Genomic DNA, 24,484 nt, shown 5'->3' with positions numbered 1-24,484 from the left:
GTTTAGCTCAGTTGCTCTATACTTTCAGGTGCAATGGAGAAGTCATTTGAGACATAGACTCCTAGGAGTACTGTCTCATCTGGCCTTGTACTAGGCATGCACTTTGTCATCTCTTTCCCTTACATGTCTGTTCCCCCTTAATCTGTCCTCAAAGCCTATGGCAACTTCATTAGGGTGCATGATGTGTTAGAGTAAATGTCCCTTTGTCTATAGCACAGTCTTTAGCACAGGAATGCCCCTGGCCAGAATGTCCTCACTGTAGGCATATTACAGCCTTATTGGTGAGAATGCACATGTTCTTGTTAGAATGTGACAAAAAGTAGACATGCTCAGACATCAGGTAACAGCACTGGAAACAGCAATCTAAAGTCACTTGAAGTCATACTTAGTGGTCCATCCTGTTTTACCTGCTCTTAAGTGGAGTCACTTCAAAAAGACCCACATATCTCCTACCACTTATCTCCCAGATACTTTTGAGGTCTCAGAATGAAGAGATGTATTCTTCAGGTTTTCATTGTTGTTGCTAGGGCTTGAGACACAGCACCCCTAAAATGATAGTAGGAAACCAGAATACACTGCCCCAACATTCACTGCTCTTCAATATTATGTGCTGATTATTCTGGGAAACTGTAAGCACCAAGAAACTGTGCAGTGTGCTTTGTTAATAAAAGTTTACATCTATAAAAATATTAGAATTATTATCCTATTATTCTAGTAGTAGACTAGTATTAGTAGTATTCTAACAAACATTTCAGGAAGAAGGGGCTCTGGACAAGCATTACTACCAAAGAGGGTTTTTATCTATTTTGAGCCTTTAGCTGCTGACACATTAGATTGTGAGTCAGTTCTATGTCCTTTCCAATCAGATTACATTAGAATTACATACTTCAGTGCAGTAAGAGATTCCTTTTATATATTGCTCACAGATGCTACATTCTTTTTTATAATATATGTTATAAAAAAGGCAGGCTATACTTGTATATGTGGACTAAACATATGGAAATATTACCCACAAAATGTGGCTCTTATAGTCTGCAGCTTTGTAATGTAGAATTTTAAGGGGCTCCTGTATGGCAAAGACTTTAGCTTGGGAAGTTTAGTGTAAGACTCAAATTCTGTGCTTAGCTTCTTGGAGGAGGCCTACTATGGGCCTGTGTTTCAAAAGACAAAGTCTATCATGCAGAATTCAATGGATGTGCTTTGAATTAGCCTCCAGCACTTCACTTTAGCCATGGACACACTCATTGTGTTTCCTTTAGAAAGAAGGAAGGTAAATATCAAGAGTTTACTGCTTGCAAAGCTTTGTCTTACCCTATTAGTGTTTGTGGTGAACTTCTGGTGATTTATGAAGTGATTCTGTGAAAGTTCTATGAGTATTTATAGGGAATAAGTCTTGTAGGTTTATATGTACACATACACACAATCAGAACATTCCTTTAGCTCTTTTTCTCAAGACTCAAGACTACTATGGTAAAGTGATCTGATTATGGACTTAGTGAATAAATGTAACTCATTGTTATTGGATGCTGTTTTGATGTCATAGCCATGCTTTTCCATTAATTTTAATTTCCCCACTATACTGTGCTTTTTAAGAGGTCTGTTCGCTTAAGAATAAGCCTAATGACTGAAAGGATATACTGGATTTGGGACTCGATCAAGACAGCACTGTGATCATCTCAGAGTGGGAGGCAGCTACATATAGCCTGTGAGCAGTGCATGATGAGAAAGATGTGGAGGCACCCTGTGGTCAGCTCCTTGTATGCATGTCATTGTCTGCTACTTTAGATCCATTCATGTGTGAGCTCTGCTGAGAGGGAAATACTCTGTAGTCAACTGGAACTCATTCAGCCAAAACCTTGATTTTTGCATCCCTACTACCTATTGACTGGACTTCTATGTGCATATTTTGAGCTTAACTATACCTCTATTATCTCATTCAGATAGTAAGAACTAGATAAAGAGAGTACAGATTATGATCAATGATCACTGTTAGTAAGCAGCCAAAATATGATTTAAATTAGGATCTGGGGCAGGCATTTGGCCTGGTGGTTAAGATGGTACCTGAGACACCTAAACCCCATGTTAGAGTGTCTAAGTTTGAGTCTTAGTTCTCTCCAAATTCCAGCTTTCTGCTGATGCACACCTATCATTGATTTCTCACTGCCCCATTTGGAGACCTGAATTGAGTTCATGGCTCCCAGATACAGCCTGGCCCATCCCTGGCCATTATAGTCATTTGAAGAGTGAACCACCCAATGGGACTCCCTCCCTCTCTCTATCTGAAGCTCTCTGTCCCTCAAGTAGATTAATTAATATAATTTTAAAAATACAAACATTAAGGTCTGCTTAGCTTTCTAAAAAATATTTATTTATTTGTAAGTCAGAGTTATACAAAGAGAAGGGGAGACAGAGATTGTCTATCCACTGGTTCACTTAGCACATGATTGCAATGGCTAGAGCTGGGCCAGTCCAAAGCTGTCGGAGGCCACCCGACAAACCACACAGAGATGCAGCACTCAGTCAATTCATCACCACATTTATTGCCTCATCGTGTTCCAGGCCAAGGTAGGGGGCCCAGTGATGAGGATCTGGAGGCCATCTCCCTGGGGAAACTTTTCAACCTCCAGCCCCGAGCACACAGAAAGACAAGGATATATACCCCAGACCCCATACAGATAACATTCATTGTGTGCAATCATGCATAGCACAGGAACAAAACAAGTTTACAAGGTAGCAAAGATCAGGGTACAAGCTCTGCTGATAGAGCAAAGAACATCATAACCCTTCATCAGAAGTCACATCCTGCCTGCAGGAATGTGGGACAAAGAGTCTTGTGCCTTCAGAACAATAAGCACAGGAAACAGGATTAGATAAGGGACAGCCTCAGCCTGCTGTATCTTATGTCGGGCCAGGGCCACTAGCCCTGACACAAAGCATGGAGCCAGGAGCTTCTTTCAGGTTTCTCATGTGGATGCTGGAGCCCAAGCACTTGGGTTGTCCTCTACTGCATTCTGAGGTACATTAGCAGGGAGCTGGATCACAAGTGGGGCAGGTGGCAGCTAAACCTGCTGTGCAACAATGCCAGCCCTGATCTGTTTAATATTTAAACTTGAGTTGTTTGGGGGCCATAGGTAAGCCTTAAAAGCAAAAGTGTTAATTTAAAAAAGCTGTGGATGTATTTGAAAAGCTGGAAATTAGAAGACTAAGCACATTGATCTGTATAAGATCTGCAGCTGCGAAGGATGATAGGCTTAGTGAACAATCAACTTCTCTTGACTCTTGTTAAAATTTTGAGCTGGTGGCCGGTGCTGCAGCTCAATAGGCTAATCCTCCACCGGTGGTGCCAGCACCCTGGTTTATAGTCCCGGAGACCAGGAGAAACACCTGGCTCCTGGCTATGGATCAGTGTGGTGCACCAGCTGCAGCAGCCACTGGGGGGTGAACCAATGGAAAAAGGAAGACCTTTCTCTCTGTCTCTCTCTCTCACTGTCTATTCTGCCTGTCAAAAAAAATTTTTTTTGAGCTGGAAGGTACTTACAGACAATTGACACCTTTTTTTTAAAATTTGAGACAGAGAGATAAGAGAAACAGAAACAGAGAAGTCTCCCTCCTTCCAACCCAACTTACATATAAATTTCTGCAGTGCACAGGCCAAGGACTGAAAACACAGTCCTTCTCTTCCATGTAAGTGGCAGAGACAGAATTAAATGAGCCCTAACTTGGTGTCTCCTGGGGTGCGCATTAGCAGGAAGCTGGAGGTGGGAGCCAAGACAGTATATGAACTCAGGTAACCTAACATGGGACAGGGGCATCTTAAACCTATATCTTAATCACTAGGGCAATCACTAGATCAAATGCTCCAACTAGATCCTCGATCTCAGGAGGCCAGAAGTGTCATGGTTTATATTCTTATGACAATGAGGACAATCAGGATGCAGGGAATTGTAAAATCCAAAAATAACAAGGATGATCTCTGTAAATCCTGTACCAGAGAGAACACTCTTCAGGGTGGTATGAGTGCCATTTATAACAAAATGTAGCTGAATTTGCCAACATTGTGTACTCTTTTTTAAAATTAATTAATTAATTTTTTGACAGGCAGAGTTAAACAGAGAGAGACAGAGAAAGGTCTTCCTTCCATTGGTTCAACCCCCAAATGGCCACTATGACCGGTGCACTGCACCGATCCAAAGCCAGGAGCCAGGTGCTTCCTCCTGGTCTCCCATGCAGGTGCAGGGCCCAAACACTTGTGCCATCCTCCTCTGCCTTCCCAGGCCACAGCAAAGAGCTGGACTAGAAGAGGAACAACCAGGACAAGAACCCGGGGTGCTGGTGCTGCAGGCAGAGGACTAGCCAAGTGAGCTGTGGCGTTGGCCAACATTGTGTACTCTTAAAATGGCTTCACAAATTTATTTATTTATTTATTTATTTATTTATTTTTGACAGAGTGGATAGTGAGAGAGAGACAGAGAGAAAGGTCTTCCTTTTTGCCATTGGTTCACCCTCCAGTGGCAGCTTCGGCTGGTGCATCGTGCTGATCCAAAGCCAGGAGCCAAGTGCTTCTCCTGGTCTCCCATGTGGGTGCAGGGCCCAAGCACTTGGGCCATCCTCCACTGCCTTCCCGGGCCATAGCACAGAGCTGGCCTGGAAGAGGGACAACTGGGATAGAATCTAGCGCCCTGAATGGGACTAGAACCCGGTGTGCCGGCGCCGCAAGGCAGAGGATTAGCCTGTTAAACCACGGCGCTGGCCGGCTTCACAAATTTAAATAGATTTTTCTGTAAAATAAATATCAATTAATTAGTCTTATTTAAATGCTGCAGTTTATATAATCTTCATAATACACTTTATATAATCTTCATGATACTCTGTTTAAAATATATGATGATGATATCATCTTATATATTTCTATACTGTAGAAAAGGTAGATATTTGTTATAGATAACACATTTCAGAATGTATTTTGGCCTTGTGTAAGGAAATATTGTTTAACCTGAAGGTGTTATAGTTTAAGTAGTTTATTTTTTGAAAGATTTTATTTACTTTTTTAAGAGGTAGAGATACAGAGATAGAGGGAGAGAGAGAAAGGTTTTTCATCTGCTGGTTCACTCCTCGAATGATCACAATGGCTGGGGCTGGGTTGATCTGAAGCCAGGAGCCAGGAGCTTCTCTTCCAGGTTTCCCACATGAATGCAGGGGCCCAAGCACTTGGGACATCTTCCACTGCTTTTCCAGGCCATAAGCAGATAGCTGGATAAGAAGTAGAGCAGAGCCGGTGCCGTGGCTCAACAGGCTAATCCTCTGCCTTGTGGCACTGGCACACTGGGTTCTAGTCCCGGTCGGGGTGCCAGATTCTGTCCCGGTTGCCCCTCTTCCAGGCCAGCTCTCTACTGTGGCCCGGGAGTGCAGTGGAGGATGCCCCAAGTGCTTGGGCCCTGCACCCCATGGGAGACCAGGATAACCACCTGGCTCCTGCCATCGAATCAGTGTGGTGCACCGGCCACAGCGTGCCTACCGCAGCAGCCATTGGAGTGTGAACCAATGGCAAAGGAAGACCTTTCTCTCTGTTTCTCTCTCACTGTCCACTCTGCCTGTCAAAAAAATAAATAAATAAATTTTTTTTAAAAAAGTAGAGCAGCCAGATATGAACCAGCACCCATATGAGATGCCAGTGCCACAGGTGGAGGCTTAGCCTACAATACTACAGTGTCAGCCCCTCAAAGTAGTTTATATAAGAAGTTTGGTTGTCTTCATAATTCTACTTAGTGAGAATATATATACTTAGTGTGTATATATATTTTACATCTTTTGCTTTTAGCTGCTTAACTTTTAAAGCCCTCTAGTTGGTTTGTGGAAGAATTAAGCAGTTCTGTTCAGTCACCACTGCTCCCTGGGCTGTTGGGTGGTTTTCATCTCTTTTGGTCTCAGCAATGTGGAAAGAACCAAAACACTCCTCCCTCTGTAACTCTGGAGGCCTCTTAGTCAAAGTCAGTTTCTCCCAATGGGAAGCTTCTGGTCAGTTCTGCTCTTGCCCATATTATCCAATAGCTCAGTGATCCTGCTAAAGTGCTTTGTTGTGGGACATTCTCTTTGACATTTCCCTCTCTGTATTAAAAATGACAAGGCAATGAATGCCTTACATATTACTCATTTACAAAGAGACCTGAGGTGTATAAGGCAGGGGATCTTGATATCAGGAAGTCAGATAGGCTCGTTTACAAAATAAGGATTGATGTAAATATTGAGGTTTATTGGATTTCTAAAAAAAGATAATTTATTTGAAAGTCAGTTACAGAGAAAGAGGGAGAGACACAGAGATCTTCTATATGCTGGTTGACTCCCTAGATGGGTGCAACAGCCAGTGGTGAGTCAGGCTGAAGCCAGGAGCAAGGAGCTTATATTGTGTCTTCCATGTGGGTGGAAGGGGCTGAAACACCTGGGCATCTTCTGCTTTTCCTAGGTAATTAATAGAGAGCTGGATCAGAAGTGAAAAAGCTGGGGCATGAACTGGCACCCATAAGTGATGCTGGCATAGCAGGCAGTGATGCTACTTGCTACCCCACAACACCAGACCCCAAAATACTGATTTTTGATAGAGATTCTTTTGGATATTTTATTCCCTGTCTTCCCCCACCCTTTATTCTCTTACACATGTTTCAGGTAGATTATGTTTAGAAGATAATCCTACTATGATTTATTTCTAGTAAGGATTGTTTATCAGGATTAATAAATTTTAATGGTTTTAAGAAATTTTTTTCCATTTATTAAACTTTTATTTAATGAATATAAATTTCCAAAGTACAGCTTATGGGTTACAATGGCTTCCCCCTCCCATAACTTCCCTCCCGCCCGCAACCCTCCCCTTTCCCACTCCCTCTCCCCTTCCGTTCACATCAAGATTCATTTTCAATTCTCTTTATATACAGAAGATCAGTTTAGTATATATTAGATAAAGATTTCAACAGTTTGCCCCATATAGCAACACAAAGTGAAAAAACTACCGTTGGAGTACTAGTTATAGCATTAAATAAGAGTGTACAGCACATTAAAGACAGAGATCCTACATAATATTTTTTAAAAATTAATTAATTTTCTATGCCATTTCCAATTTAACGCCAGGTTGTTTTTTTTCATTTCCAATTATCTTTATATACAGAAGATCAATTCAGTATATAATTAGTAAAGACCTCATCAGTTTGTACCCACACAATTACATGCAACTGAAAGACCACATTATAAAGAAATTGGGTACTATTTTAATTCTAAGAATTAATAAAGTAACCTAATATGCAGTGATGAAGTTAAGAATCCAGCAAAGATAAAAGTCTGCAAAATCTAAAAATGCATGTAGAGGATGGGCAATGGAATAGTAGTTAAGATGCCAGTTACGATATCTGCTTTCCACATTGGAGGGTCTGAGTTCAGATTCAGACTCTGACTCCTGATTCCAGTTTACTGCCAGTATGGGCCTTGGAAGGCAGCTCAAGTATTTGGGTCCTTGCTGTCCATGTGGGAGATCTGGATTGAGTTCCCAGCACAGAGCTCTGGCCAAATACAGCCCTGACTGTTGCAGCATTTAGTAAGTGAGTCAAGAGATGTGAGCTGTCTTTCTTTTTCTTTCATTCTTCCCCACCCCCATCCCTTTGCCTATCAAACATGCCTGTAGAAATTCATGGTGCAATCAGTCTTTGGATTGATAGAAATTCTCCTGAAGAGATGCTTACATATTGACTTAAAAATGTATAATTGTAATCATATAAATGATCATATTTCATATTTCCCCTGTATTTTCCCTGTAGTATCACTGTAGTTTTACATCATTCAAAAGCTTTTTAGCATAGTGATTTTTTTTCAGTGTAAAGCAAAAACATTACCAAGTTATTCCTTAGGTTTCCATTCACCTCTTTTCAAATGATTCCCAGTCTTTACCTCATTTCTCTTAAAACTAGCATTTCCAACTAAGGTACAGAAAAGGGAAATCTTTCTTAAAATTATTTTATTTATTTTATTTGAGAGGCAGAGGTACAGAGACAGAGCGATCTTGCATCACTTGTTCACTCTCCAAATGACCACAGCAGCCAGGACTGGGCAAAGTAGAAGTTCATCTGGGTCTCCATGTGGGTAGCAGGTCCCAAACACCTGGGGCATCAACTGATGCTCACCCAGGTGTGTGAGCAGGAAGCTGGATCAGAAGCAAAGCAGGGAGTGGCGCTGTGGCATAGTGGATGAAGCTGCTGATTGTGGTGCCGGCATCCTGTATGGGAACTGGTTCAAATCCTAGCTGCTCCTTCCAATCCAGCTTTCTGCTATGGCCTAAGAAGGCAGTAGAGGATGGCCCAAGTCCTTGGGCCCCTGTGCCTCTGTGGGAGACCTGGAGGAGGCTCCTGGCTCCTGGCTTCAGATCAGCACAGCTCCAGCCATTGCGGCCATTTGGGGAGTGAACCCGCGGATGGAAGACCTCTCTCTCTCTGCCTCTACCTGTGTCTCTGCCTTTCAAATAAATAAATAAATAAATATTAAAAAAAAACTAATCAGGACTTAAACTGGCAGGCAGATATGTAACTTGCTGTACCACAGTGCCAGCCCAAAAGTAAAGTCTTGAAATGAGTCATGCATAGTTGTTCTACAATAATATAGGCGCTGTGGCCTAACAGGTGGGGCCACCACCTGTGGTGTCGGCATCTCATGTGGTCACTGGTTCAAGACCTGGCTACTCCACTTCTGATCCAGCTATGGCCTGAGAAAGCAGTAGAAGATGGCCTAAATCCTTGGGCCCCTACACCCACATGGGAGACCCAGAGGAAACTCCTGGCTCCTGGCTCTGGATCGGCTCAGCTCCAGCTGTTGTGGCCAATTGGGGGAGTGAACCAGTGGGTGGAGGACCTCTCTCTCTCTCTCTCTGCCTCTCCTCTCTGTGTAACTCTGACTTTCAAGTAAAATAAATAAATTTTTAAAAAAGTTCTGTTCACAGGCATTTGTGTGTGTATATATGTATATGTACATATACATATATATTTTATATATACATTTATATATGTATATATACATATAAATGTATACCAAAATGGATTATATATTAAAAATAAAACATTTGGAAAGGGACTATTTAAATCAAAGTCATAGTACAATAAATTTGTGTCCTTATTACATAAATATTTGTATGTTGTTTATAATTCTTGATATGTTAAGACTTCAAGGATTTAGAAAGAATAATGTTTAATAATGTGTGATTGATATAATTACTGAACATTGATGGTAGTAAAGTTAGATATAAATTTCAGATTTTTTTCTAGTGTCAGCATTCTGTCTTATTACATTTTATTCGTATTTCCAGATAGATGCAAAAGCAACATTTTTGGTATAATCTTTTTACAGCATTAGTTCTCTCTTTTATAAAATGTTTTGGTTAAGTTTATCAGATTTAGGCATTTGAGAAAAAAGAATCTTAGAAGGCCTAGGATCTGAAAAGTGAAAATCAGCAATTCAAATCAATACAGGTTACCTGTAAATATCCTCACATAATATCTCAATAAGTTAGAAATTAGCATCAGGAAAACTCTTCTAAAGATGTTCCTTGGCTAGGTAGTCTAAAAGTCTAAAACTCTTAAACTGAATCACAACTTACATTATTTAGGAGAAAATGATTTGTAAAAGTCATTGGCCTTAAAGCTGTCAGTGTCAGAGTCCATGTGGGACTGAATGAAGGGCATCTCTCACTGGTGCTCTTTATAAGGCATAGTTAGTGACACCAGTTTGTTTTTAGCTTCCATCATGGCAGTTTGTTAACAGAAAGCCATCTGGTGAGTCAGCAACCACAACTATCGCCTTTCCTGTGGGTGCTGTGTGAGCGTCTGGGGTGACGTCCTCAATCATATCCAAGGGGGCTGACTGGGCCCTAGGTCCAGGGGTCTTGGTTTTGTTTCCTCTTGTGGCCCAGAGTTTGATTTGTAAGGCAGTGATGCCTGACTGCTTGTACCTCTGGGCCACATCTGGCCAGCCAACATGGCAGCATATGGTGAGGATTTATCTAGGTCAGCCTTCACCTTTGTCCCACCTGTCACTTGCCAAATGGTTTCCTTGACAAACAGTGACATGGACAAAGGTGTCATTGAAGGATGCAAAGAAGTGACAGATACCAAAGATACTCTCTCTTTCAGAAACCTGGTATCCCAGCTAATGACCTGTTATTTTCCTTCTCTTTGTGAGGTGTTACTTCTGTGTGTCTTCTTCATATTCTACCACTGAATGAGAGGGCAAGGCCAAGACACCAGTTTTTACAAAAAGGAGTTCACTTGGGTGGCCAGCATAGGAGGTAAGGGCTCTTGCTCCAAACCACCTGTTTCCTTGTTGCTTAGGGAAGGCTTTGCCATAGGCACAGAACAGAAGCTGGGGGAAATTCAAGAGGAGTCTCAGGCTTTTCAGGAATGGCCTTGTATGTTTGTTCTGTGCACTGGAAGATTCCCAGGTGATCTGGTCTTGTGATCAGTGATAGCGTATCTTTGCATTGTTACACTTGGACACATCTGTCCTAGGAGATATTTTTGAAATAAGCAGCAATTGTCCTCTCAAAAAACAATTTGCATGTAGTTGGTGATATATAACAAAGTTGAAGAAATTGGTTTCTTTTTGCTGGCAGGGCAAGGGAAGGAACCCTTATGAGGAAACCATTTTTTTTTCCTTTTAAAGATTTTATTTATTTGAAAGGTGAAGTTATGGGGTGTAGTTGGGGGGGTGGGAGACAGAGATCTTTCTTTGACTGGCTCACTCCCCAAATGGCCACAGTGGTTGGGCTGGGTCAGTCCAAAGCCAGGAGCCAGGAGCTTCTTCCCTGTCTCCCATGTGGGGCCCAAGTATTTGGGGCATTAAGCAGAGAGCTTGATCAGATGTAGAGCAGCCAGGATTTGAACCAGCAGCCATATGGGATGCCAGTGCTGCAGTTGGCAGCTTTACCCACTGTGCCACAATGCTGGCCTCACCTTTCATATTTTGGATGAGCCTCTTACAATATTACTTTATTAATTATTTTTTTAATTTATTGATTTTTATGTATCTTTTTAGTGTTTTCCTTGTGCCAGAATCTTTTGAGGCTTGTCCAATTGAACCAGAGAGAGACATCCTCTCTCCAACCTGTAAGAGGCCTTTATATAAACAGGTAAATAAAGAAGAAAATGTTTCTGGCAATAAGCACTGCAGGTTCTTGAATAAGGGTAAAGGGACAGGTAGCACTGGCTGAAGACATGCTTTCAAGCAGCCACTTGCTCAAATTTAACTGATATGTGCATTTGTGTAGATTGGGAGAAGAGTAAGCCAGGAAGAACTTTTTTTAGATTTACTTATTTTGAAAGAATTCAAGGATCCTAGAGGTTGTTGGGGCAGAGGTTTCTATAAGGCTGATTGTTAGGTAAGGAGTCTTGAAGGTGGGCTGATGCTGTCATGGAGCCGATTTCTCTTTTCTAGAAGTTCTCATGGAAGATTGTGGCCATAGCTTTTTCTCTTTACAGTACCAAGGTGGATCCCAGGCATCTATTTTTGTTTGTTTTAGTTGATGGGCTTTTCTGTTTTGATCTTTGTGATACATAAGGATCTTCGTATAACCTTTTTTGTCTGAAGAGATGTTCCTCAGGATTTAACTTAATTAGCAGTTTTGTCACATCTGTTGATCCTTGGGAAATGTCACTGTACAGATGTTTCCCAAAATTAAACCTACATAGGTAACTTTGAGTAACTTATCCTATATGAAGCAAGTAGAACAAGTTTTTACCTTTTGAAGCTCTTGGAATTTTCCTCTCTCTCTTTGCTTCCCTAATTGAGCTGCAGCTGTCTCCTGACTCGACCTGATGCTTTGATCCTGTCTCATGCTGTTTCCTACCTGTACTTTCATTGGTATAGTATTAGAGTCACAAATGCTAATAATGAAATAAAACCTTCAGATAACCAGAATGACCAACCAAAAGTGCCAACCAAGCCCCAAATTATTGTTTGTTCATGGAATCCTTCTTTGGCAGAGTTTTGAAGTGCTGATACTGACTGACTCTCCTTTTCCCTCTAAGCTGTTTAAAGTTCCTAAAGTCTCATTATTTGCAAGACCATAAAAATAATTATTTCATTGTAAGATGATACAAATACATTAACAGAAGTTAAATTTCCATCAATACATTTATGAAAAATATGCATTTTTTTAAAAAAAATTTAAGTTATACAAATTTCATATATACAGATTTAAGGACATAGTGCCACTTCCCTCCTCTACCCTCCCTTTCAATTTGCATTTTTTGAAGAAATTTTTGAAGCCCTCACATATATTATGTCACTTAATATTTAAAAAAATTATTCATCTTTGAAATATCAAAGTATTATTCCTTCTTAACTCCTTAGGTGAGTACAACAAAATCTATTTTTTTAAAGATTTATTTATTTTATTTGAAAGGCAGAATTACATAAGGAGAAGGAGAGACAGATCTTCCATCAACTGGTTCACTCCCCAAATGGCCGCAATAGCAGGAGTTGGGCCAGGCCAAATTCATCTTCCTCATTCTTCCCAGGTGGATTAGCAGGAAGCTGTATCAGAAGCAGAGCAGCCTGGAATTGAACTGGTGCCCATATGGGATGCTGGTTTCTCAGGTGGCAGTTTAACCCACCACACTACAGTGCCAGCCCCTACAGTAAAATCTTCCACTTTGTATTTCATATGTGAAATTATAATTTAGCACAATACCAAAATCATACTGTTGAGAGTGAAGTTCATCATTCTGAATTTATTTTAAATGGTTTTAAATGAATGTGTTTCTTTTTTTAAAAATATTTAGTTTAATGTAATTGAAAGGCAGAATGACAGATTTTCCAACATCTTATTTAGTCCACGAATGACTGTAACTGCTTCTGCTGGGCCAGGCCAGAGATAGAAGCCTGGAATTCCATCTGGGTTTTGGCAGTGGCTGTCAGGGTCAGGTCACAAACATTTGAGACAACACCTGCTGCCTCTAAAGGTGCATCAGCACAAACCTATATCGGAAGCAGAGCAGCTAGGACTTTGAGCCAGCACTCCAAAATGGCCTAGTTTTGCTCGGACCTCTGCACTGACCTGGGAGACCTGGATGAAGCTCCTGGCTTCTGGCTTTAACCTGGCCCAGCCCCAGGTGTTGCAGCCATTTGGGGAGTGAACCAGCAGATGAGGACCTCTCTGTCTCTCTCTGTCTCTCCCTCTCTCTCTCTGACTTTCAAATAAATAAAAAATAAACCTTAAAAAATTTAAAACCTCTTTATTATAAAAATCCTCCCCACATTAGGTATAGAAGGAATATATATGACATACCAGGTGTCCCAAATGGTAGCTTTACCTGCGGTACCACATTTCCCACCGTATATTCTTTTAGAGTCAAAAAATATATCTCCCTTTGGCTTCCATTAGATTCCATTCTAATTGCTTCTCAGCCTTTTGGCTAAGATAAGTGTAGATTCCATTCTAGTGATGGGTTATGAATGGCTGACCTGGTAAGGAAATTGATCAGAAAGTTAGGAATATTTCATTGAAGTACATAGATAATATGATGTGTGTTAATTTTGAATATTTTATTTATAATAGAAAATAAGGCCTATGAGTACATTAAAAGTAATTATTAACATCAATCAGAATATTTTAGTTTCTGTCTTAGAATCTGATTATTTCATTCTCAATGTTTCTGACAAGCCGCTGTTCATGAATGCAGTGATTCTCAGCTAGGACTGGGTTGCACTACCTCAGGGACATTGGAAGTCTGGGAGGGCCTTTTCAGTTATGGTAGTGTCTGGGGAGCACTCCTGGTGCCAAATGCTCATTATTAGTGCTCAAGGCAGTACTCACTGCCTGAGTTTCTTTTTGCTGGCCACAGTTCTTTACACATTCCATGGGAGAATCTGTTTGCTTGCTTTTGTGAGCCCCTGGAAGATGCTTGCATTCCTTAACTAGAGGCTCTTTCCACCATCTCATTGTCCTTCTGCAGTCCAATGTTCCTCTGACCACAGCTGGCAAAGCTTCTTCACTTTTTTTTTTTTACAGGCAGAGTGGACAGTGAGAGAGAGAGAGACAGAGAGAAAGGTCTTCCTTTTGCCATTGGTTCACCCTCCAATGGCTGCTGCGGTAGGCGCTCTGCGGCCGGCGCACCACGCTGATTCGATGGCAGGAGCCAGGTGCTTCTCCTGGTCTCCCATGGGGTGCAGGGCCCAAGCACTTGGGCCATCCTCAACTGCCTTCCCGGGCCACAGCAGAGAGCTGGCCTGGAAGAGGGGCAACTGGGAGAGAACCCGGTGTGCCAGCTCCGCAAGGCGGAGGATTTGCCTAGTGAGCCGCGGCGCCGGCAAAGCTTCTTCACTTTTAAAGACTTCATGTACTGAGAATGGTCTTACCTACTTTATCTGGGTTAATTTTCTTATCCTAAGAACTTAGACACAATCGCACTTGCAGTCTGTTTTGCCACGTAAACTGACACATTCACAGGTTCAGGAGATAAAGACATCTTTGTGAGGAGGCTGTTACAGGACAGCCTCAATATGCAAACAGAAAGGTGAGGGGGCAAAATCTGAGGCAACTGTTCCTCATTACTTCCAGGCTGATAAATTTGTGTTAAGTCCAGGGTAGTTATTTTGTACAAGAATTTTCTGAATTTCAACTAGATCTGTATAGTTATCTTATGATGTTGTACATTTGATTTTAAATGGAATCGTTTTGGGGCTAGCTTTGAGGCACGGTGGTTAAGCTACTGCTTGCAGTGCTGACATCCCATATTGGAGTGTTGATTTATGTCCCCTCTATAATTCTGGTCCAAGTTTGGAAAATGGCCCAAGTGTTGGACCTGTGCCACATATGTGGGAGACCTGGATGGAGTACCTGGCTTTGGCCTAGCCTAGAACAACCTGTTGTGGCCATCTCTGTTCCATTTTTAATTTTTTTAAAGATTTACTTATTTATTTGAGAGGTAGAATTATTGACGGACTAGGTCTTCCATTTGCTGGCTCACTCTCCACTTGGCCACAATGGCCAGAACTGGGCCAATCCAAAACCAGGAGTCAGGAACTTCTTCCAGGTCTCCCACGCAGGTGCAGGGGCCCAAGTATTTGGCCATCCTCCACTGTTTTCCCAGGCCATTAACAGAGGGCTGGATCTGAATTGGAGCAGCTGGTACATGAACTAATGCCCATATGGGATACTGGCGCTGCAGGCCGAGCCGTAGCCTTCAGCTTCGTGCTGCTGGATGGTGCCCGCGGAGGCCTGCCCTGGGCCTTCACCACCTGCGTGAGCAGCTACCTGCCCAACACGGTGACTGAGATGCTGCACGACAGCGGCGCGTGAGGGCTGCTGCTGCGCCGCATGGGAAACATGTTCATGCTCCTGCTGGTGCACTACGCATTCTACCTGCTGGTGGCCCCGAGCTGCCCCTACCAGGTGTGTGGGCCGCCTCTGTACGAGCTCGGCGTCATTGCCGAGGCCTGGCCCTCCTGCACCATGCGTGAGACCCAGGTGGGCCCCGCGGCCACGCGACAGGTTCCGAACAGCAGCGGTGGCGAGGCCTGGGCACCCCTGGGCTTGCCCGCCTGCAGTTCGGGGCGTGGGTGTGTCCCGGCCTGTGCGGTGACATCTGCAGAGTGTTCAGAGACCACACCAGGGCTTCCACGGGAGTGGACTAAGCCGGAGCCTGGCCACTCTGCCGCCCGGTGGTCACCACATCCGCAGGCTCAAGTGTATGCGGAGCCCAAGCGCTTCCTCTACTACCTGGGCTACGGCGAGCGGCTGCACACGTCTTTCCCACTGAGCTCCCTGCGGCCCAGCCTGGTGGGTGCCTGGAGGCTGCTGGAGGCCATCTTCCTGGGCTGGACACTGAGGCCCGGGGGTAGCCGCAGTCCGCGCCAGCTGCTCCTGTGCTACTGGAGGATGCGGCCCATGTTCCGGAAGCCGCTTGCGAACCACACACGGTGCCCCTACGGCTCACTTCTCCGGATGCACTGCCTGCTGTGGGAGCCGGCCATGCAGGTATGGTCCCCAAGGCCAGCCGCTGACCCCCAGGAGGACACGGGCTCCCGGCGCCTGGCGCCTGGTGCGGCTCCTGCAGCAGCATAGCAGCCCGTGGCAGGTGCACGTGTTCCTGCAGGCCTGTCTGCGCTGCCTGGTGACCCCCTCTTCCCGGCCTCTGGGGCTCCAGGCCCAACAAGCTCTGCTTCCCAAGGAATACAAAGAAGTTCATTTCGCTGGGGAAGCATGCCAAACTCTCCCTGCAAGAGCTGACCTGGAAGGTGAGGGTGCAGGACTGCACCTGGCTGCTCGTGAGCTCAGGTGAACGGACGTTGGCCAGTGCCAAGCCGGGAGCTGAGGGGGTGGTGGGTAAGGCTGCCCCACGCCCCCTGGACTGGAAGGTCAGCTGCTGATGGGGTGGGGTGGGGGATGTCAGGTCATGTGCTGGGCAGGGGAGAGGAGCGAGGTTAGACTTCCTATGAGTGCTGCCCAGGAGGAGGGAATGGGGCTCCTGCCCTGGCTCGCTGGGTGGCTGAGCCAGCGCCCCTGTCATGTTTCCCATTTGAGCTCCAGGGGACTGTGGCAGTGTCTCTGCCAGTGCAGGTGCCCCCTCCTGGGCTGCTCCTGGATGGGTGGGGCTTGAGTCAGATGGCAGCCTCCCTAGGGACCCGATGGGAAGGGCTTGTGGGGGTGGATGCCCTGCCAGGCTCCCCAAGAAACCAGGCCAGTGATGGAGATATGCGGTGACCACTCTGTCCTTGTGTCGTGGAAATGCCCCCACAGCGGGAGGCGTGACATCGGCCCCGGGCACCCCCAGCACTGCTCTGTGCACCCACCCGGACATTGTGTGCTCAGGCAGTGGCCACTCTACTGCCTTCGCAGAGGGATCAGGGATGCCAGGGTTGGGGATCTGCCTCCTGCCAGGCCAGCTGGCCTCCTGCTGCATGGGGCATGATGGGCCGGCTTTCCCAGTGTGGGCTGCACATGGGAGAGGTGGTGCTGCTGGTGCTGGCCTGTTTCTGGTCCCTCTCGCTGCAGGTGTGGGGACCCTGTCTCCCTCGCTCTGTCTGCGGCATCGGCCTGATGGCCTTACCCAGGCCGCTGAGTGCGGCTCTGTGTCTGGCTCAGCCTCCTGTCACCCCTCCCCCATTGCCCTTTGACCTTCAGAGTGACTGAGTTCTGTTGTCCCCATGGGGTCCTCTCTGTTGAGCCTTTGTTTTGAATTTCAGTGATTTCTGTTTATCTTCTTCCTAATGCCTTTTTCAGGCTTTCCTGTCATTCTGTATAAACTTCTGATGGTGGATGTGTGGCTGTGATGCATTAGCCTCTAAGTACTGCTTTGGCTGCACCTTGTGTAGTAATATGCAGTTATTTTGATATCAGTTACTTTTTAAAAGATTTGATTTATTTTGAAAGAGAGGAAAAGAGAGAGAGCTTTCATTTGCTGGTTCACTCCCCAGATGGCTGCAACCACCCAGGCTGGGCCAGGCTGAAGCCAGGAGCTTCCTCCAGGCCTCCCACATGGGTGCAGGGACCCAAGCACTGGGGCCATCTTCCATTGCTTTCCCAAGAACATTAGCAGGGAGGTGGAGCAGCCAGGACTGGCACCCGGCTCTCACATGAATGCCGGCGTTTCACGCAGTCCTTTAACCTGCAACTCCACAGCACCAGTTCCTCTGTGGTGACTTCTGAGGTCGCGGACCCCACATGAACCGTGAGGCCTGGGTGGTGTCCTATGGCTCCTGTGCCGGGCTCCCGAGGGCCAGCTCTGCCTGCTCAGCATGGTCGACCGCAGGGGTGACGTGGGGTGGCGAGTTCTCAGTCTCCACACAGGCGCGTGGTGGGACCCTCGGCCCTGGGGGCCATCTCATGTGCCCTGCCACCTCCTGGCTCAGCTGACGGCTCCACAGCACCGTCCTCGGCTGGGTGTTTTCCTGCGGTGCCATTTGCTCCTGGATTTTTACTCTGCCGGGTTCCTTGGTTTAGCTGGTGCTCAGCCACACACACGGGTGAGGTTTCCATTACTTCCAGCCCACTGGACAGCGTTTAGGGAGAGGCTGGCCTGAGTGTGCTTCTCATTTCCTTGAGAGTCAGAGACTGTGAGACAGCGTCCGTCCTCTGGCTCACCACTGAAATGCCTGCAGCGGCCCCCAAGCCAGGAGCCAGGAGTGGCCTCCAGGTCCCCAGCACCGTCGTCGCTGCCTCCTTGGTGTCCCTGTTCCCCAGGCTTTGCTGTCTTCTGCCTTCGGGTCCTTGTAAGCCACCTGTGGGTGGCTGAGGGCATTAAACCCGGCCCAGTGCTGTTGGCTCTCCAGACCAGGGACCTGGACTCTGGCTGCTGTCCCTGCTCGCCCAGCCGCCTTCCCCATGGTCAGGGTCTGCCCCGCTCCAGCCCCTCCCCAGTTTCTCTTGAGCCAGTTATTGGTGGGCCCTGAGTTGCCTGCGATGTCTGATGCCAGGGCCCCCAGGGGTCCAGCTGTGTAACCACACTGTGTGTCCCGCCAGCCCCTGGTCTTCCGCCTGTAGGCTGTGAGTTTGACACTGCATGTGGGAGCCCTTTCCATGTTGTCTGCTCTGCGTGCCAACCCGAGCATTGCCCGTGAGCTGCATGTGCAATGGGGTGCCAGGGGCCGGCACACGTGCAGCAACATGTTCACCAAAGCCAGGGCAGCCAGCTCAGGACTGCAGGGCCCCTCGTGCCCTGCACTCCCACCATGGCTGCCTTGTGAGGGTGCACATGCGGGGTCTGCCTCATTCCAGGGCGTGGCCACATCCCGACCATGGAGCACAGACTGAGGGAGGGGATCCTGGCTAGGTTCCTGTTCTGGCTGCTGGATACTTATGTGGTGGGGCTGCTCAGGTCCTTCTTCTACGTCATGGAGACCACATTCCAGAAGAACCAGCTCCTCTTCTACCGCAGGAGCGTCTGGGCTGCAAAACGTGAGCATCAGGTACCACATGTGGTGTCTGTGTCCCGGCTCCCCACAGGCTGTGAGGCCCCGTGCTGGCCCACGGTAGCCCTGTGCTGGCCTGCAGAGACCCTGTGCTGGCCTGCGGCCCTGTATGCTTGGGCTCAGTCCCCTCAGGGTGCTTCTGAGGGACTTGGGTCATGAGTCTCAGAGACCCTTCCTGCATTGACACCTGGGGGTACAGGCATCCCCTCTGGATGACCTTGGTGGGGGTGGCATCAGGGGATGGGGCCTGAGTGACAGAGATGCTGGCTCCTGGTTCTGCTGAGTCAGACTGAGGGATCAGGACTGATTACGCCGAGTCATGCCAGGTGTGGAATGGGAGCCTCAGACCCCCATGTGGGGGTTCCTGGGAGGTGTCTGTGGTGGGCAAGGGCATCTGTAGGCCCCACCCCACCCCGCAGAGTATGCTGTGTCCACAGGGACCAAGGTTCCTTGACCCCAGCCCCGGGGCGTGTTGCAGGCAGCACCTGGAGTGGGTGCAGCTGTGGGAGCTGTCGGACACGGAGGTCCAGCAGCAGGCCAGGTCAGCCCTGACCCTGTCCCTGACCCCAGCCCTGGGCGTGTTGCAGGCAGCACCTGGAGTGGGTGCAGTTGCAGGAGCTGTTAGATGCAGTGGTCCAGCAGTAGGCCAGGTCGGCCCGGACCCTGGCCCTGAACCCCTCTGACCCCAGCCCTGACCCTGGCCTCGGGTGTGTTGCAGGCAGCACCTGGAGTGGGTGCGGTTGCAGGAGCTGTCAGACACGGAGGTCCAGCAGCAGGCCAGGTCAGCCCTGCCCATGGCCCTGAACCCCTCTGACCCCAGCCCTGACCCCAGCCCCAGATGTGTTGCAGGCAGCACCTGGAGCAGGTACAGCTGCGGAAGCTGTCGGATGCAGAGGTCCAGCAGCAGGCCAGGTCAGCCCTGCCCATGACCAGACTGCGCTTCATCCCCAAGCCCAGCGGACTGCAGCCCATTGTGAACCCGGACTCTGGTGGGAGCCAGAATGTTCCGCAGGGAGAAGGTGACCTGGCCTCCATCTTGCCCCACACAAAAGCTCACGGGCTTGTGCCTGTGTGCCCAAAGATGGGTCCTGCTGTGAGTGGATGAGGAGCTGGGGGAGGTGCCCAGCTGGGCCTGGGAGCCCACAGGGGGCAGCTGGCCAGGTCCCTTGGAATCCTGCCGTGGCGCCACATGGAGGGGAGGGAAGAACAGCTGTCACTGCCCCCTGAGGACTGCAGGACTCATCTCATGGCTCCCCCTGCCCCCCATGGCCTTTTCTGTGGCTTTGTCCCCATGGCTGCTGGTGCCTCTGCCACGGTGGGGTGATTTTGTCATCAGTTAATGTTGCTGCGGTCACTCCAAGGACCTAGCCTCTGTGTGTGTGTGTGTGTGGGGGGTGCTGTGGACCCCAGCCCCAGGCTACTGCTCAGCTGGAGGTGGATGGATGCCTAGCATCCCTGAGGATCACATGTGTTGCCGGGTGAGGGTTCCTGGGGTGCAGTGACAGGAACCCTGAGGAGCCCGGCCAGTGGGCTGAGGGCCGGCTCTGCATTGGGCTCTCCCAGGACCCTGGGAAGCTGGGTGGGCTTGTGGCTGCCTGCCCTCTGCAGCCCCCCTGAGGCTGCATCCTGTGTGCCCCAGGCCCAGCCCTGGACCTCGCACATCAGGACGCTGTTCAGTGTGCTCAACTACGAGCGGGTGCAGCAGCCCAGCCTGCTGGGTGCCTCTGTGCTGGGCCTGGGTGACGTCCACCAGGAGGCCCTGGAGGCTGCAGCTGACCCGGCCCTGACCGCAGACTTCAAGACCATCCTGGACTGAGGCTGGAGGAGCTGGGCACATTGGTGTCGGGGGGAGGGGTCATCTGTGACACAGGGCAGGGCCTGTCCTTGGGGCCTTCTTCCTTCAGGTCAGTCCCCTCCCTGCTGTCCTCAGCAGGGGAGCAGAGCCCACCACGAACAGCCAGGAAGCAGCTCGTGGGAAACCTGGTCATGGGCTGTGGGCCTGTGAGCATGTGCCCCACCCCGGGCCTGCTCATCACCCCCGAGTGACCCAGGGCTGCCGAGGGAATCCCTGTGCTGTGTGCTTGGTTAAGCTGCCCAGCTTGAGTGAGGGGAGACCCCAGGGCACTGACCCACATGTACCTGGGAGCAGCAAGCCACCCACCCCCTCATCCAAAGTCCAGGCTGAGCGTCCCTGAGCCAAGGTGTTCACTGTGCAGCTCCGCCCAGGCCTCCCCTTGCCCCGTCCCTGCCTCCATCCCTGCAGTGGTCCTCTGGAGCCAGTGTCTGGCACAGTGTGTGTGGACTCCCCTCCTGTCCTCAGATGGCAGGGCAGGACACGTGGCCGCTGTGGGGGAGTCTTGTTCACGTGCTGGAGCCACGTATCTGTCAGTGTGGCACTGCCTAGTGCCTGACAAGGATGAGTAGGGAGCCCCCTTCCCCAGGCAGGCCCCAGCATACAGGGGGCCTGATGTGACCTGAGGACCCTACTGAGAGCAGGAAGGGCAGTGTTGTGGGGGGGATCTTGGTGAAGGAGTGGCCTCAGCCACAGGTGTGGCTTGGGCAGCCTGAAGCCTGGCAGAGCAGGCACCTGTGTGACATTTCAGCTGCTGTGAGCAATTCCAGAACCTAACGGGATATCACAGATGGGGTCACAGACATGGACCTTGGACAGGGCTCCTGGTGCCTCGTGCCAGGTTTTATGGCATGGGATGTGCCCCCTTGCTGCTGCATTCAAAAGATGTCATGGTGACTAAGCTGATATGCCCAGGGGGACCCCAGACTGTCCTGGTGACTAAGCCAACATGCCCAGGAAGACTCCAGACCATTCTGGTGACTAAGCCGATGTGCCCATGGGGACCCCAGACCTTCCTGGTGACTAAGCCGACATGCCCAGGGGACCCCAGACTGTCCTGGTGACTGAACTGATGTGCCCAGGAAGACTCCAGACCGTCCTGGTGACTAAACTGACATGCTCAGGGGACTCCAGACTATGGTGACAAAGCCGACATGCCCAAGGCAGCCCAGACCATCCAGGTGACTAAGCCGATGTGCCCAGGGGAACCTAGACTGTCCTGGTGACTGAGCTGATGTGCCCAGGAAGACTCCAGACCATCCTGGTGACTAATCCGACGTGCCCAGTGGACTCCAGACCATCCTGGTGACTAAGCTGACATGCCCAGTGGACTCCAGACTATGGTGACTAAGCCGACATGCCCAGGGCAGCCCAGACCATCCAGGTGACTAAGCCGATGTGCCCAGGGGAACCTAGACTGTCCTGGTGACTGAGCCAACGTGCCCAGGGCACCCCAGACCACCCAGGTGACTAAGCTGACGTGCCCAGGGGACTCCAGACCATCCTGGTGACTAAGCCGACGTGCCCAGTGGACTTCAGACTATGGTGACTAAGCCGACATGCCCAGGGCACCCCAGACCATCCAGGTGACTAAGCCGATGTGCCCAGGGGAACCTAGACTGTCCTGGTGACTGAGCCGACGTGCCCAGGGCACCCCAGACCATCCAGGTGACTAAGCAGATGTGCCCGGGGGAACCTAGACTGTCCTGGTGACTGAGCCGACGTGCCCAGGGCACCCCAGACCATCCAGGTGACTAAGCAGATGTGCCCAGGGGAACCTAGACTGTCCTGGTGACTGAGCTGATGTGCCCAGGGGTCCCCAGACCTTCCTGGTGACTAAGCTGATGTGCCCAGGGGACCCCAAACCATCCTGGTGACTAAACTGACTTGCTCAGGGGGACCCCAGACCATTCTGGTGACTAATCCAACGTGCCCAGGGGACCCTAGACTCTGGTGACTAAGGCAACGTGCCCGGGGGACCCCAGACTGTCCTGGTGACTAAGCCAACATGCCCACAGGGACCCCAGACTGTCCAGTTGACTAAGCCAACATGCCCATGGTGACCACAGACTGTCCTGGTGACTAAGCCGACATGCCCACGGTGACCCCAGACTGTCCTGGTGACTAAGCCGACATGCCCACAGGGACCCCAGACTGTCCAGTTGACTAAGCCAACGTGCCCATGGTGACCACAGACCATCCTGGTGACTAAGCCGATGTGCCCATGGGGAACCCCAGCCCCTGCTGTACTGTCACTCAGGTTCTCAGGCTTCACTGAGTGCCGAACCTTGGAAAAGCTGAGCTTTCATAATTCACAGATATATTGGTTCATTTAAGAGCAACAGGGAGGGGAAGAGAGCTCCCATTCATCTGTTCCCCTGGTGGCTGCCTTGGCCAACATTGAGCCAGGAGCTCCATCCGGGTCTCCCACATGGGTAGCAGGGGCCCAGGTGCTTGGGCATCCTCTGCTGTCTTCCAGGGCCATTAGGGAGCTGGGTGGGAACAGGGCAGCCAGGACTCCATCCAGTGCCTACAGGGGATGCAGTGTTGAGTGACCACTTTGCGGACACGGGATCCCCACAGGTGAAACAGCATCAGCCTCTTTGCTGCCCGAGCTCTGGCCTTCGCAGTGAGCAGCTCCTGACAGGGGCGGAACCCCCAGGGGGCTGGCTCACTGGTCTCACCTGTGGGGGCTGCTGTTACTGTGAGGGATAGCGCCCCCCAAAAAGCAAGATGGCTATGCCCTGCTCCCCAGCGCCCCCTGCTGGTCGTGCTAACTGTAGTCCCCCATCGGGTGACCTTGTGGTGGTGGTGGCCCTGTCTGCCCCTGCCGGCTGTTGCCCATGAACACGGTGTCCATGAGGGGTGTCCAGGAGCCCCTCTGTGGACTTCTCTGTTCTGGCCACATAAGGGCAGCATCTGCTCCTGTGCTAGCCCCTGCCAGTCAGGGATTTCACATGGAAGGCTCATGCCCATGGGGGTGTCATGCTGGTCAACCATTGCCCTCTGCAGCCCCTGGGCCATGTCCACATTCACATGAGTGTCCATTTGTCCACACATCCATGGCTGAGTTTTCTGGAGGCTGGATGTCCACTGGGTCTCTGTCCCCACGCCCCACCCCTTCCCTCTTGGCCACTGAACCAGGGCTCCGACACCACCACTGCCAGCCCCTGAGGGCCCCTCCAGACCAAGCTCCTGGACACAGGGTGGCCAGGCGAGGTGTGGTCAGGAAGGGCAGGCCTGGAGCCGTTCAGGGCAGTGGTAGGGTTTGCAGGCCACAACAGCAGTGTTGGGATAGTGTTGCCCTCACTTCCCAGCCCTGTGGGGGCCCTGCCTGCACTGTCCATTGTGCAGAGGGCAGGTCATGAACCACGAGGTCTCTACAGCATATAGGGGGGGCTAGCCAAAGGGACACCACAGGGCAGAACTGAGAGTGGGCAGATGCCTGTGGGTCCCGCGAGCTCCTGTCCCCTTGGCTGTCTGCTCAGAGCTGCTGTCAGCAGTGATGTACAAGCTAGCAAGACAGGGCTGAACTCTTGGATACCACCTGTGGTATGGGCTCCCCTGTGTGACACCCCATGCTCACCGCCACCTGTCTCAGCATGGCGTGGGGAGGGGGTATCATGATGGAGGGCTAAGTGCCAGCCTTCCCCACTGTGGGCTCAGATGTGCACGGAGCTCTGGGGCTGAGGGGGT

General features: G+C 49.4%; 1 pseudogene; it reads left to right on the top strand.

Annotated features, from left to right (window-relative positions):
* The first annotated feature begins 15,352 nt into the window (after positions 1 to 15,352).
* Positions 15,353 to 20,752, top strand: LOC133755169 (telomerase reverse transcriptase-like; annotated as a pseudogene).
* Positions 20,753 to 24,484: the final 3,732 nt, after the last annotated feature.

Source organism: Lepus europaeus, unplaced genomic scaffold, assembly GCF_033115175.1.
Source record: "Lepus europaeus isolate LE1 unplaced genomic scaffold, mLepTim1.pri SCAFFOLD_3_1, whole genome shotgun sequence".
Lineage (NCBI taxonomy): Eukaryota > Metazoa > Chordata > Mammalia > Lagomorpha > Leporidae > Lepus > Lepus europaeus.
Note: the sequence above shows the minus strand (reverse complement) of the source record. Positions and strands in the feature narration are given on the sequence as shown.